The sequence below is a fragment of the Hippopotamus amphibius genome, chromosome X (assembly GCF_030028045.1).
Source record: "Hippopotamus amphibius kiboko isolate mHipAmp2 chromosome X, mHipAmp2.hap2, whole genome shotgun sequence".
Lineage (NCBI taxonomy): Eukaryota > Metazoa > Chordata > Mammalia > Artiodactyla > Hippopotamidae > Hippopotamus > Hippopotamus amphibius.
Genome location: NC_080203.1, coordinates 89,624,700 through 89,639,139, shown reverse-complemented (window position 1 = coordinate 89,639,139; position 14,440 = coordinate 89,624,700). Strand labels below are relative to the sequence as shown.

Genomic DNA, 14,440 nt, shown 5'->3' with positions numbered 1-14,440 from the left:
GAAAAAAAGTCCCAAGTGTCTGAAACTGACAAACCCAATACCCTTATTTAACCCCTACTCTGTTTTCAAGAGAAATAAAAAAATTTATCAGCAGATCCCTTATGCTAACAATTTTATCCCCCACCTTATAGGTTGGGATGGTTGGAGGGCCGACCCCTCACAAAACCCTCTTGGAGAGTTAAACATGCAACTAGAGGCTAGGCTGCTGGTAGATCTGGGGGTTCCTCCGGGGTGGAGGTAATGGTTTCTTTACTAGTCCACAACAGCCCAGCAGTAGGACATCCCTGCAATGGGCTATAGGCCACACATCTTTCTCCCACCCAAGTCCACAGATCCTCGCTTGGGTGGCAGTGGGAGTAGGGGGACAATGATGAGCCTTCTGGGTCTCTGACAGGGTCTAGGGATAGGGTAGAGGACTGCCTGTTCACACAAAGGGGAAGTAAGGCACCTATTGGTAAGTGTTGCTGTGGGGCATTTCTGGGCAGACTGTGAGTTGGAATCCCTTGAACTAAAGCACTCTGGCTGGGGCCCTATCATTGTGTGACCATGTCTCACCCAGCATCATCATTTGAATTCCATGATTCAAAAGGGTTTTGGTATCATTTATTCACAGGCTGTATTCTCAAGAGCTGCTATATCAGGGGTACACCAGCCAACTCCTTTTCTTGTGTCTAGAAGACATTATACCCCATAAAAATATTAGCCACCTCTTCTGGGGGAGTCTACCCCATCAGACAAAGGCCCAGGCACTGTCAGGACCCCTCAGAAAGGGACTAGGGTAAATGTTTGCAATAGAAACACAAATCTTACTTTACCAGGGGGTTGTTTGGGTTATGCATGGGACCTCAGTTCCCAGCAGTCTACCTGAGACTGGACATGTTTGAAGAGAATGGGTGTTACATTGCAGTCTTTGTCCCCCACCCCAAACTTCCACATCATCTTTGTTTTGTTTTTTTGTTTTTGTTTTTGGCTGCATTGGGTCCTCATTGCTGTGTGCGGGCTTTCTCTAGTTGTGGCAAATGGGGGCTACTCTTTAGTGTGGTGTCTTCTCTTGTTGCGGAGCACGGGCTCTAGGCCCACAGGCTTCAGTAGTTGTGTCATGCAGGCTCAGTAGTTGTGGCACATGGGCTTAGTTGCTCTGCGGCATGTGGGATCTTCCTGGACCAGGGCTCCAACCCATGTCCCCTGCCTTGGCAGGCGGATTCTTAACCACTGTGCCACCAGGGAAGTCTTCCACATCATCTTTGGATCCACAGCCACACCTTAGTCTTGCCTCGTTTTCTGTCACCCCCTAATTTACTTATTCATATCCTAAGACTGGAATTGTGTGATGGACTGATGAGCCCTTGGCTGCAGGATGATTGGCGGGAAAGTGCAGACCACTTATACATTCTTGGGCAGCCAGAGGAGAGAATTACATGCTGCTTGAGCACAAACTGCACCAGACCCTGGAAATCTGTTACCTGCTTTTGCCTTCAATGCAGCTCTGCTAGTAAGAGGTTAGTCTCCCCATATGAAAGATAAGTAGGCTCAAAGTTGTCAGGAAGTACCCAAGACAACATATCAAGTGGTGGTGCCAGGATTGGAACCCAGGTGTGATAAAAACATCATGCAGGCTTTTTTGCAATGGGTTTGCCGCCAGGACACAGATGTCGTGAAAACCACCGCTAACCCTAAGCAAAAATGGGAAAGGAGAAGACCCACAGCAACGTGGTTGTCATTGGACACGTAGATTTGGGGAAGTCTACCACTACTGGCCATCTGATCTACAAATGTGGTGGGATCGACAAGAGAACCATTGAAAAATTCAAGAAGGAGGCTGCTGAGATGGGAAAGGGCTCCTTCTAGTATGCTTGGGTCTTGGGCAAACTGAAAGCTGAACGTGAGCGTGGTATCACCATTGATATCTCCCTGTGGAAATTTGAGACCAGCAAGTACTATGTGACCATCATTGATGCCCCAGGGCACAGAGACTTCATCAAAAACGTAATTACAGGCACATCCCAGGCCAACTGTGCTGTCCTGATTGTTGCTGCTGGTGTCAGTGAATTTGAAGCAGGTATCTCCAAGAATGGGCAGACCCGTGAGCATGCCCTTCTGGCTTACACTCTGGGTGTGAAACAACTAATTGTTGGAGTTAACAAAATGGATTCCACTGAGCCACCCTACAGCCAGAAGAGATACGAGGAAATTGTTAAAGAAGTCAGCACCTACATTAAGAAAATTGGCTACAACCCTGACACAGCATTTGTGCCAGTTTCTGGCTGGAGTGGTGACAACATGCTGGAGCCGAGTGCTAACACGCCCTGGTTCAAGGCATGGAAAGTCACCCATAAAGATGGCAATGCCAGTGGAACCACGCTGCTTGAAGCTCTGGATTGCATCCTGCCACCAACTCACCCAACTGACAAGCCCTTGCGTTTGCCTCTCCAGGACATCCACAAAGTTGGTGGTATTAGTGCTATCCCTGTGGAGACTGGTGTTCTCAAACCTGGCATGGTGGTCACCTTTGCCCCTGTCAACGTAACAACTGAAGTGAAGTCTGTTGAAATGCACCATGAAGCTTTGAGTGAAGCCCTTCCTGGGGATAATGTGGGCTTCAATGTCAAGAACGTGTCTGTCAAAGATGTTTGTCGTGGCAATGTGGCTGGTGACAGCAAAAATGACCCACTGATGGAAGTGGCTGGCTTCACAGCTCAGGTGATTATCTTGAACCATCCAGGCCAAATCAGTGCTGGATATGCACCTGCGCTGCATTGTCACACAGCTCACATTGCTTGCAAATTTGCTGAGCTGAAGGAGAAGATTGATCGTCGTTCTGGGAAAAAGCTAGAAGATGGCCCCAAGTTCTTGAAATCTGGTGATGCTGCCATTGTTGATATGGTTCTTGGCAAGCCCATGTGTATTGAGAGCTTCCCCGACTATCCTCTTCTGGGCCGTTTTGCTGTTCGTGACATGAGACAGATGGTTGCTGTCGGTGTCATCAAAGCAGTGGACAAGAAAGCAACTGGAGCTGGCAAGGTCACCAAGTCTGCCCAGAAAGCTCAGAAAGCTAAATGAATATTACCCCCAATACCTGCCACCCCAGTCTTAAGCAGTGGTGGAAGAAAGGTCTCAGAACTGTTTGTCTCAATTGGCCATTTAAGTTTAATAGTAAAAGACTGGTTAATGATAACAATGCATCGTAAAACCTTCAGAAGGAAAGGAGAATGTTTTGTGGACCATTTGTTTTCTGTGTGGCAGTTTTAAGTTATTAGTTTTTAAAATCAGTACTTTTTAATGGGAACAACTTGACCAAAAATCTGTCACAGAATTTGAGACCCATTAAAAAAAGTTTAATGAGAAAAAACAAAACAAAACAAAAAACAAACAAAACCATCATGCAGGCCTTTTCCTCTGCATTGTGCGGCCTCCTTAACATTGATTAAGCATCTGCGGTGTGCCAGCCTCTGTTATCAAGTCTTAAATACACTCTTTCTTTGACTAAAAAATAAGGTCTTGCTAAAATTCCACTCCAAATACCCTTTAATGGGGTCTAACTTATTTCATGCTATCTTATCAAACTCTCCTGATAGATAATAGTGCTATAATGAAAAATTGGATACCAGCACAGCTAAAACCAGTTTATAACCATATGGCAATTCATAATTTAACTTTAAAACCTTTTCTAGTGCTCCTAAGAGAGATATCTCAAGTAAGAAAAAGCATGGGAACAAAATTTGGCCCAAGTCAAACAGAAGAACTAAAGTAGTCATGTCAGGATAAAAATTTGGGGTTCTGGATTTTCTACAACATGTGACAAGTTTTCAAAAAATTAAATAAATAAATAAATGGCTGTGTTGGGTCTTCATTGCTGCATGTGGGCTTTCTCTAGTTGCAGCAAGTGGGGGCTACTCTTTGTTGCGGAGCACAGGCTCTAGGCACGCGGCCTTCAGTAGTTGTGGCTCGAGGGCTCAATAGTTGCAGCTCATGGGCTCTAGAACACAGGCTCAGTAGTTGAGGCACATGGGCTTAGTTGCTCCGTAGCGTGTGGGATCTTCCTGACCCAGGGCTCGACCCATGTCCCCTGCATTGACAGGTGGATTCTCAACCACTGCGCCACCAGGCAAGTCCCTATCACAAGTTTTTTACAGTGCTATTTCTCGAGTCTTTTCCCTCTTGCCTTTTTTTTTTAAAGTATAATTTATATACAATAAAGTTCACCCTTTATAGTGTAAGTTCTGTGAGTTTGGACAAATGTATACAGTAGTGAACTACCATCACTATCAAGATATGGGATAGCTTACATCACCCCCAAAACTCTCAGGACCCTTTGTAGTCAAACCCTACTGTGACCCTCAGATCCCAGGAGCCCCTGATCCTTTTTCTGTCCCTATAGTTTTGCCTTAGTGTAAATGTAAAAAGAATCATATAGCATGTAGGCTTATTTTAGGTTTTTAAAATTTTATTTAAAAAATTTACATAGAATAAACCTCTGGTGTACAGTTCTGTAAGCTTTGACAAATGCATAGAGTTGTATAACCAACACAATCAAGGTATAGAACAGTTCCATTACCCTCTGCCCTCTGCCCCGTCAAATTCATCCCTGCTACTTATAGTAAAATCCTCCCTACCTCTAACTCCTGGCAACACTGATTTGTTCTTTGTCCTTATAGTTTTATCTTTTGGAGAATGTCATGTAAATGGAATTATACAATATGTAGCCTTTTGAGACTGGCTTCTTTCAGTAAGCATAATACATTTGAGATTCATCTACATTGTTGGATTTATCAATAGTTCCTTATCTGAGTTATACTCCGTTGTATGGGTGTACCACCGTTAGTTTATCTATTCCCCAGTTGAAGGGACATTGGGTTGTTTCCAGGTTCAGGTGATTACAAATAAAGCTGCTGTAAACATTTGCATGGGATTTTTTTGTGTTTTCATTTCTCTAGAGTAAATACTTAGAGTTGGTTTGCTGGGATATATGGTAAGTATATTTTTAACAATCTCAGAAACTGCTAAACTTTTTTAAAAGTAATCCTACCATTTGGCATTCTCATCAGTGTGTGAAAGTTTTCCACATCCTTTCCAGCACTTGGCATTGTCAGTTTTTTGACATTAGCTATTCTAGTAGGATGTAGTGGTATCTCATCGTAGTTTTGATTTGCATTTTCCTACTGACTAATGATTTGAGAGTATTTTCATGTGCCATCCATGTATCTTATTTGGTAAAATGCTGAACTGTTTTGCACATTTTGTATTGAGTTGTTCATTTTATTGTTGAGTTTTGAGAATTCTACATATAATTGGATGCAAATTCTTTATCAGATTTATGTATGTTTTGTAACATTTTTTCCCCAGTCTGTGGCTTGTCTTTTCATTCTCTAAAAAGTGTCTTATTTTCATTCTGAAAAAGCTGTTTATTTGTTTGCTTGTTTGTGTATGGCCACACAGCACGCGGGATCTTAGTTCCCTGATCAAGGGATTGAACCCATGCCCCCTGCAGTGGAAGCACGGAGTCTTAATCACTGGACTGCCAGGGAAGTCCCCTGAAAAAGCTTTTTAAACAGATTTAAAATTAAAAAAATATTCTGGTAAAATACATATAAAATTTACCATCTTAACCATTTTTAAGTGCACAGTGGCATTAAATACATTCATATTTGTGCAACCATCACCACACAATCCATCTTCAGAACTCTTTTCATCTTGCATAATTGAAACTACCATCTAAACAATAGCTAATTCACCCTCCCCCCAGCCCCTGACAACCACCATTCTACTTTCTGCCTCTGAATTTGACTACTCTTGGTACCTCATATAAGTGAAATCATACAGTATTTGTCCTTTTGTGACTAGCTTATTTCACTTAGCATAATGTTTTCAGAGTTCATACATGTTGTAGCATGTGGCAGAATTTCCTTTTTAAGGCTAAATAATATTCCATTGTATACACCATATTTTGTTTATCCATTTCTCCATTGATGAACACTTAGGTTGCTTTTACCTTTTGGCTATTGTGAGTAATGCTGCTTTAAGTATGGGTATACAAATATCTATTTGAGTCCCTGCTTTTAATTCTTTATGGTATATACCCAAGAGTGGGATTGCTGGATCATATGGTAACTGATCTTTAATTTTTTGAGGAACTGCCATACTATTTTCTGTAGAGACTGCACCATTTTACATGTACTAGGGTTCTAGTTTCTCCATATCCTCGCCAACACTTTTCTTTCTCTCTCCTTCCCTTCCCTCCCTCCCCCCTCCTTCTTCTTTCTTTCATTATCCTAATGGGTGTGAAGTGATATCTTGTGACTTTGATTTGCATTCCCCTAATGATTACTGATGTTGAGCATCTTTTTTTTTTTTTTGTGCTTATTGGTCATATGTATATCTTTGCCCATTTTTGATTGGGTTTGTTTTTTTATTGTTGAGTTGTAGAAGTTCTTTGCACATTCTGCATATTAATTCCTTATCACGTATGATTTCCAGATATTTACTCCCATCCCCTGGGTTGCCTTTTCATTCTGGTGATTGTGTCCTTCAATGTATAGTTTTAAATTTGGATATAGTTCAGTTTTTTATTTTGTTGCCTGTACTTTTGGTGTCATACAAAAAATCATTGCCAAATCCAATGTCGTGAAGCTTTCTGCCTATGATATTTTTCTAAGAGTTTTGCAGTTTTAGCTCTTACATTTAGATCTTTGATTTATTTTGAGTTTTTATATATGGTATAAGGGAAGAGTCCAACTTCATTCTTTTGTATATGGATACCCAGTTTTCTCAACTCTATTCTTTATCTAAACAGTGTCGTTTGAAGAGAAGACATTTTACATTTTGATGAAGATTTTTTTTATTATTTTTTATTGGAGTGTAGTTGCTTTACACTGTTGTGTTAGTTTCTGCTGTGCAGCAAAATGAATCAGTTATATGTATACATATCCCCTCTTTTTTAGATTTCCTTCCCATTTAGGTCAACACAGAGCATTGAATAGAGTTTCCTGTGCTATACAGTAGGTTCTCATTAGTTATCTATTTTATACAGTGTACATATGTCAATCCCAATCTTCCAATTCATCTCACTCCCTTCCCTTTGATGAAGTTTAATTTATTATTTTATTCTTCTATGGAATATGTTTTTGGTGCCATATCTAAGGAATCTTTGTCTAACATAAGATTACAAAGGTTTTCTCCCATGTTTCCTTTTATGAGTTTTATAGTTTTAGGCTTTACATTTAGGTCTGTGACCCATTTTGTGTTAATTTTTGTATATGGCACAAGGTATGGCACCATGTTCATTTTTTTTTTTTTTTGCATATAGTTACCCAATTGTTCTAGCATTGTGTGTTGAGAAGGCTATCCTTTCTCCACTGCATTGCTTTTGAACTTTTGTCAAAAATCAGTTGTCTACATATGCATTGGTTTATTTCTGGACCCTCTGTTATGTTCCATTGATATATTTGTCTATCTTTATGCCAGTATTACACTGCTTTGATTACTGTAGCTGTGTAATAATTTGGGAAATCAGATAGTCTTAAGCCTTCAATTTTGTTCTTTTTCAGAGTTTTTTTGGCTCTTTGGGTGTCTTTTGCATTTCCACATGAATTTTAGAATCATCTTGTCTATTTCTACAAAAGAGCCTGCTGGGATTTGGTTGGGATTGCATTGAGTCTATAGATCAATGTGGGAGGAGAATTGACATCTTAACAGTATTGAGTCTTTGGCTCATGAACCAGATATATTCCTCCATTTATTTAGGCCTTTAATTTTTCTCAGCAGTATTTTTATAGTTTTCAATGTACAGGTCTATCATATTTTCTTCAGATTTATCCCCACTTATTTCATATTTTTGGATACTATTATAAATGGTATTTTAAAAATTTCAATTTCCAATCATTCACTGCTAGTATATAAAAATACAATTGTGGGACTTCCCTGGTGGTCCAGTGGTTAAGATTGCACACTCCCAATGCAGGGGACACAGGTTTGATCCCTGGTCGGGGAACTCAGATCCTACATGCTGCACTGCATGGCCAAAAAATATATGTATATGTGTGTGTATATATATATATATATATATATATATATATATACACAATTGATTTCTGTATATAGATATTATATCCTGAAACTTTGCTAACCTTACTTAGTTCTAGTAGCTTTTTTCTAGATTTTATTATACTTTCTACATAGACAATCATGTCCTCTGTGAATAAAGATGGTTTTGCATTTTCATTTCATTTTTTGTTATTCTCTCTTTTTAAATCTTTTTTATATTCAAGATTGTTTTAAGGTTTTCCTTTTTAAAAACTTGAAATATAGTTAACTTACAATATGTTAGTTTCAAGTGTACAGCAAAGTGATTCAGTTATACACACACACACATACACACACACACACACACATATATTCTTTTTCAGATTCTTTTCCATTATAGTTATTACAAGATACTGAGTATAGTTCCTTGTGCTATATAGTAGGTCCTTGTTTTTTACCTATTTTATGTATAGTAGTGTGTATATGTTAATCCCAAACTCCTAATTTATCCCCCCCGCCCACCCTGCTATCCCCTCTGGTAAACATAAGTTTGTTTTCTGTGTCCATAAGTCTATTTCTGTTTTGTAAATAAGTTCGTTTGTATAATTTTCTTTTGATTCCACAGATAAGTGATATCACATGATATTTGTCTTTCTCTGACTGACTTACTTCACAATATAATAAACTCTAGGTCCATCCATGTAGCTGCAAATCACATTATTTTATTCTTTTAATTGCGGTGTAATATTACATTGTGTGTATGTGTGTGTCTGTGTGTGTGTGTACATATACACGTATACATATATATATCACATCTTTTTTTTATCTTTATTGGAGTATAATAGCTTTACACTGTTTTGCCAGTTTCCTCTGTACAACAAAGCAAATCAGCTGTATTTATACATATATCCCCATATCCCCCTCCCTCTTGAGCCTCCCTCCCGAGCATCCCTCCCACCCTCCCTAACCCACACCTCTAAGTCATCAGCAATCATCGAGTTGATCTCCCTGTGTTAGGCCGTTGCTTCCCACTAGCTATTTTACATTTGGTAGTATATAAATGTAAATACTACTCTTTCACCTTGTCTCAGCTTCTCCTTTCCCATCTCTCCATGTCCTCAAGTCTGTTCTCTACCTCTGTGTCTATATTCTTCCTCTACCACAAGTTCATCAATACCATATTTTTAGATCCCATATATATGTGTTAGCATATGGTATTTATTCTTCTCTTTCTGACTTACTTCACTCTGTATGATAGAGTCTAGGTCCATCCACTTCACTACAAATAATTTCATTCCTTTTTAAGGCTGAGTAATATTCCATTATATATATGTGCCACATCTTCTTTATCCATTCATCTATTGATAGACATTTAGGTTGCTTCTATGTCCTGGCTATTGTAAATAACGCTGCAATGAACATGGTGGTACATGTATCTTTTTGAATTATGCTTTTCTCTGGGTATATGCCAAATAGTGGGATTGCTGGGTCATATGGTAGTTCTACTTTTAGTTTTTTAAGGAACCTCCATACTGTTCTCCATAGTGGCTGTATCAATTTACATTCACACCAACAGTATAGGAAGGTTCCCTTTTCTCCACACCCTCTCCAGCATTTATTGTTTCTAGATTCTTTGATGATGGCCATTTGGACTGGTGTGAGGTGATATCTCATTGTGATTTTGATTTGCATTTCTCTAATAAGTGATGATGTGGAGCAGCTTTTCCTGTGCCTCTTGGCCATGCGTATGTCTTCTTTGGAGAAATGTTTATTTAGGTCTTCTGCCCATTTTTGGATTGTGTTGTTTTTTGGATTTTGAGCTGCATGAGCTATTTGTATATTTTGGAGATTAATCTATTGTCAGTTGCTTCGTTTGCAAATATTTTCTCCTATTCTGAGTGTTGTCTTTTCATCTTGTTTATGGTTTCCTTTGCTGTGCAAAATTTTAATTTTAATTAGGTCCCATTTGTTTCTTTTCCTTTTCCTTTTCCTTTTTTTTGGAGGTGGATCCACAAAGATATTACTGCAAATTTATGTCAAAGAGTGTTTCGCCTATGTTTGCTTAGAAGAGTTTTTATAGTATTTGGCCTTACATTTAGGTCTTTAATCCATTTTGAGTTTGTTTTTGTATATAGTGTTAGAGAATGTTCTAATTTCATTCTTTAATATGTAGCTGTCCAGTTTTCCCAGCACCATTTATTGAAGAGGATGTCTTTTCTCCATTGTATATTGTGGACTCATTTGTCATAGATTAGGTGACCATAGGTGCATTGGTTTATTTCTGGGCTCTCTATCATGTTCCATTGATCTATGTGTCCGTGTTTGTGCCAGTACCAAACTGTTTTGATGACTGTAGCTTTGTAGTATATTCTGAAGCCAGGGAGCATGATTCCTCCAGCTCTGTTCTTTTTTTTCCCCCCAGATCTTTATTTGAGTATAATTGCTTCACACTGTTGTGCTAGTTTCCACCACTGTACAACAAAGTAAATCAGCTGTATTTATACATATATCCCCATATCCCCTCCCTCTTGAGCCCTCCTCCCACCCTCCCTATCCCACCCCTCTAGGTCATCACCATAGCTCTGTTCTTTTTTCTCAAGATTGTTTTGGTTATTCAGGGTCTTTTGTGTTTCCATACAAATTTTAAAATTATCTGTTATAGTTCTGTGAAAAATGACAGTGGTATTTTGAGAGGGATTGCATTGAATCTCTAGATTGCCTTGGGTAGCATGGTCATTTAAAAAACATTGATTCTTCCAAGAGGATGAGAAATTTAAGTTGCAGATGAAGTGATTTGTGGCCAGGAAAGACCTTCAGGAAGAAGTGATATTTAAGCTGAGACTTCAGAAATAAGCATGAGTTATACAGATGAACAGGAGAAGACAAAGGGTTATCACTTCAGGGTTTCCAGGAGCAGCACTATAAAGTCTTTAAGGCAGTAAGAAGTATGGCTCTCTCAGGGCCTAAGAGAAGGTAAGAGTATTTCAAGCAAAGGAAGGGTGGGAATACTTTACGGTCAGACATTTGAGAAAATCGTATTATAGCTCATATCACTATTGTCATCATTCTTTCAGGCCATGCCCCTCAGTTGTCATTCATGTCAATCATTTTTGTTCCCATTATTCACTCCTACTCTATGCCTCTCATGGAAACAAGGTATTCTAGTTTGTTTAATATGTATCCTTTTTTCTTCCAGTTTTTTCAGATATTATTGACATACATCACTGTATAAGTTTAAGGTATACAGTATAATGATTTGACTTAGATATATCATGAAATCATTACCACAGTAACTTTAGTGAACGTCCATCATCTCATATAGATACAAAAGTAAAGCAATAGAAAATAATTTTTCCTTGTGATGAAAACTCTGAGAATTTACTCTTGCAACTTTCATATATAAGATACAACAGTGTTAATTATATTTATCATGTTGTACATTACATCATTAGTACTTATTTATCTTGTCACTGGAAGTTTGTACATTTTGACTGCATTCATCCAATTCTCCCTTTCCCCACCCCCATGCCTCTGGTATCCACAAATCTGATCTTTTTTCTCCATGTGTTTGTTTGATTGTTTTGTTTGTTTTTGATGTATAATTGACCTAAAACACTATATTAGTTCCTGGTACACAAAACGGTGATTGGATATTTCTAGATATTTCAAAATGATCACCACGATAAGTCTAGTTATCATCTGTCACCATACAAAGATATTACAAAATATTCACCTTACTCTGTCTGACTTACTTCACTTAGTATGATAATCTCCAGGTCCAACCATGTTGCTGCAAATGGCATTATTTGGTTCTTTTTAATGGCTGAGTAATATTCCATTGACTATGTGTACCACATCTTCTTTATCCATTCCTCTGTCGATGGACATTTAGGTTGTTTCCACATCTTGGCTATTGTAAACAGTGCTGCAATGAACACTGAGGTGCATTGATCCTTTCAAACCATGTTTTTCTCCGGATATATGCCCATGAATGGGATTGCTGGATCATGTGGTAGCTCTGTTTTTAGCTTTTTAAGGAACCTCCATACTGTCCTCCATAGCAGCTTCACCAATTTATATTCCGACCAACAGTGCAAGAGGGTTCCCTTTTCCCCACACCCTCTCCAGCATTTATTGTCTGTGGATTTTTTGATGATGGCCATTCTGACTGGTGTGAGGTGGTACCTCATTGTAGTTTTGATTTGTATTTCTCTAATAATTAGCAATGTTGAGCATCTTCTCATGTGCCTTTTGGCCATCTGTATGTCTTCTTTGGAGAAATGTCTCTTTAGTTTTTCTGCCCACTTTTTGATTGGGTTGTTTGTTTTTTGGATATTGAGCTGGATGAACTGTTTATGAATTTTGGAGACTAATCCCTTCTTGGTTTCATCATTTGTAAATATTTTCTCCTGGGACTTCCCTGGTGGTGCAGTGGTTAAGATCTGCCTGCCAATGCAGGGGGCAAAGGTTCGAGCCCTGGTATGGGAAGATCCCACATGCTGCAGAGCAACTAAGCCCATGTGCCACAACTACTGGGCCCACGTGCTGTAACTATTGAAGCCCACACACCTACAGTCCATGCTCTACAACAAGAGAAGCCATCGCAATGAGAAGCCTGCACACCATAGTGAAGAGTAGCCCCTGCTTGCCACAACTAGAGAAAGCCCATGTGCAGTAGTGAAGACCCAACACAGCCAAAAAAATAAATAAAAATAAAAATGGTATTGATGAACTCAGTGGCAGAGGTAGAATAAAGATGCAGATGTAGAGACAGACTTGAGGACGTGGGGAGGTTGGGAAGGAGAAGCTGGGACAAAGTGAAAGAGTAGTATTTACATTTATATACTACCAAATGTAAAATAGATAGCTAGTGGGAAGCAACGGCCTAACACAGGGAGATCAACTTGATTGCTGATGACCTAGAGAGGGAATAGAGATGGTGGGATAGGGAGGGTGGGAGGGTTGCTTGGGAGAGAAGCTCAAGAGGGAGGGGATATGGGGATATATGTATAAATACAGCTGATTTGCTTTGTTGTACAGAGGAAACTGGCACAACAGTGTAAAGCTACTATACTCCAATAAAGATATAAAAATAAATTAAAAAATACTAAAAAAATGTTTTCTCCTATTCTGTGGATTGTCTTTTTGTTTTGTTTGTGGTTTCCTTTGCTGTGCAAAAATTTTGAGTTTAATTAGGTCCCATTTGTTTATTTATTTTTTAAAATTGCTATTACTCTGAGAGATGGATTGGAAAAGATATTTCTGCAGTTTATGTCAAAGAGTGTTCTGCCTATGTTTTCTGCCAAGAGTTTTATAGTATCTGGTCATACATTTAGGTCTTCAATCCATTTCAAGTTTATTTTTGTGTATGGTGTTAAAGAATGTTCTAGTCTTTTTTTTTTTTTACATTTAGCTGTCCAGTTTTCCCAACAGCAATTATTGAAGAGACTGTCTTTTCTTCATTGTATAATCTTGCCTCCTTTGTTGTAGATTAATAGACCATAGGTGTGTGGTTTTTAAAAAATATTTATTTACTTACTTATTTGGCTGTGCTGGGTCTTAACTGCAGCACACAGGATCTTCATTTTAGTGTGCAGGATCTTTAATTGCAGCATGCAGGATCTTTAGTTGTGGTATATGGTATCTTTAGTTGGGGCATAGGGGATCTAGTTCCCTGACCAGGGATTGAACCTGGGGGCCTTGCATTGGGAATGTGGAGTCTTAACCACTGGACCACAAGAGAAGTCCCAGTATGTGGGTTTATTTCTGGGATTTCTATCCTGTTGCATTGATTTATATTTCTGTTTTGTGCTAGTACCATACTGTTTCAATGACAATAGCTTTGTGGTATAGTCTGAAGTCAGGAAGCATGATTCCTCCAGCCCTGTTTTGCTTTTCAAGATTGCTTTGGCTATTCAGGGTCTTTTGTGTCTCCATACAAATTTTGAGATTTTTTGATCTAGTTCTGTGAAAAATGCCATTGATAATTTGATAGGGATTGCATTGAATCTGTAGATTGCCTTGGATAGTATGGTCATTTTAAGAGTATTGATTCTTTCAATCCAAGAACATGGTATATCTTCCATCTGTTTGTGTCATCTTCGATTTCTTTCATCAAGGCCTTATACTTTTCTGAGTACAGGTCTTTTGTCTCCTTAGATAGTTTATTCCTAGGTATTTTATTCTTTTTGATGTGACGGTAAATGGGATTGTTTCTTTAATTTCTCTTTCTGATCCTTTGTTGTTAGTGTATAGAATTGCAAGAGATTTCTGTGTGTTAATTTTGTATTTTGCAACTTTAGCAAATTCGTTGATGAGTTCTAGTAGTTTTCTGGTAGCATTTTTAGGATTTTCTATATATAGTAAGTATCATGTTATCTGCAAGCAGTGACCATTTTACTTCTTTTCCAATTTGAATTAC

At 38.6% G+C, this 14,440-nt stretch overlaps 1 pseudogene; it reads left to right on the top strand.

Annotated features, from left to right (window-relative positions):
• The first annotated feature begins 88 nt into the window (after window positions 1–88).
• On the top strand, window positions 89–4,884 carry LOC130841728 (elongation factor 1-alpha 1-like; annotated as a pseudogene).
• The last annotated feature ends 9,556 nt before the right edge of the window (window positions 4,885–14,440 follow it).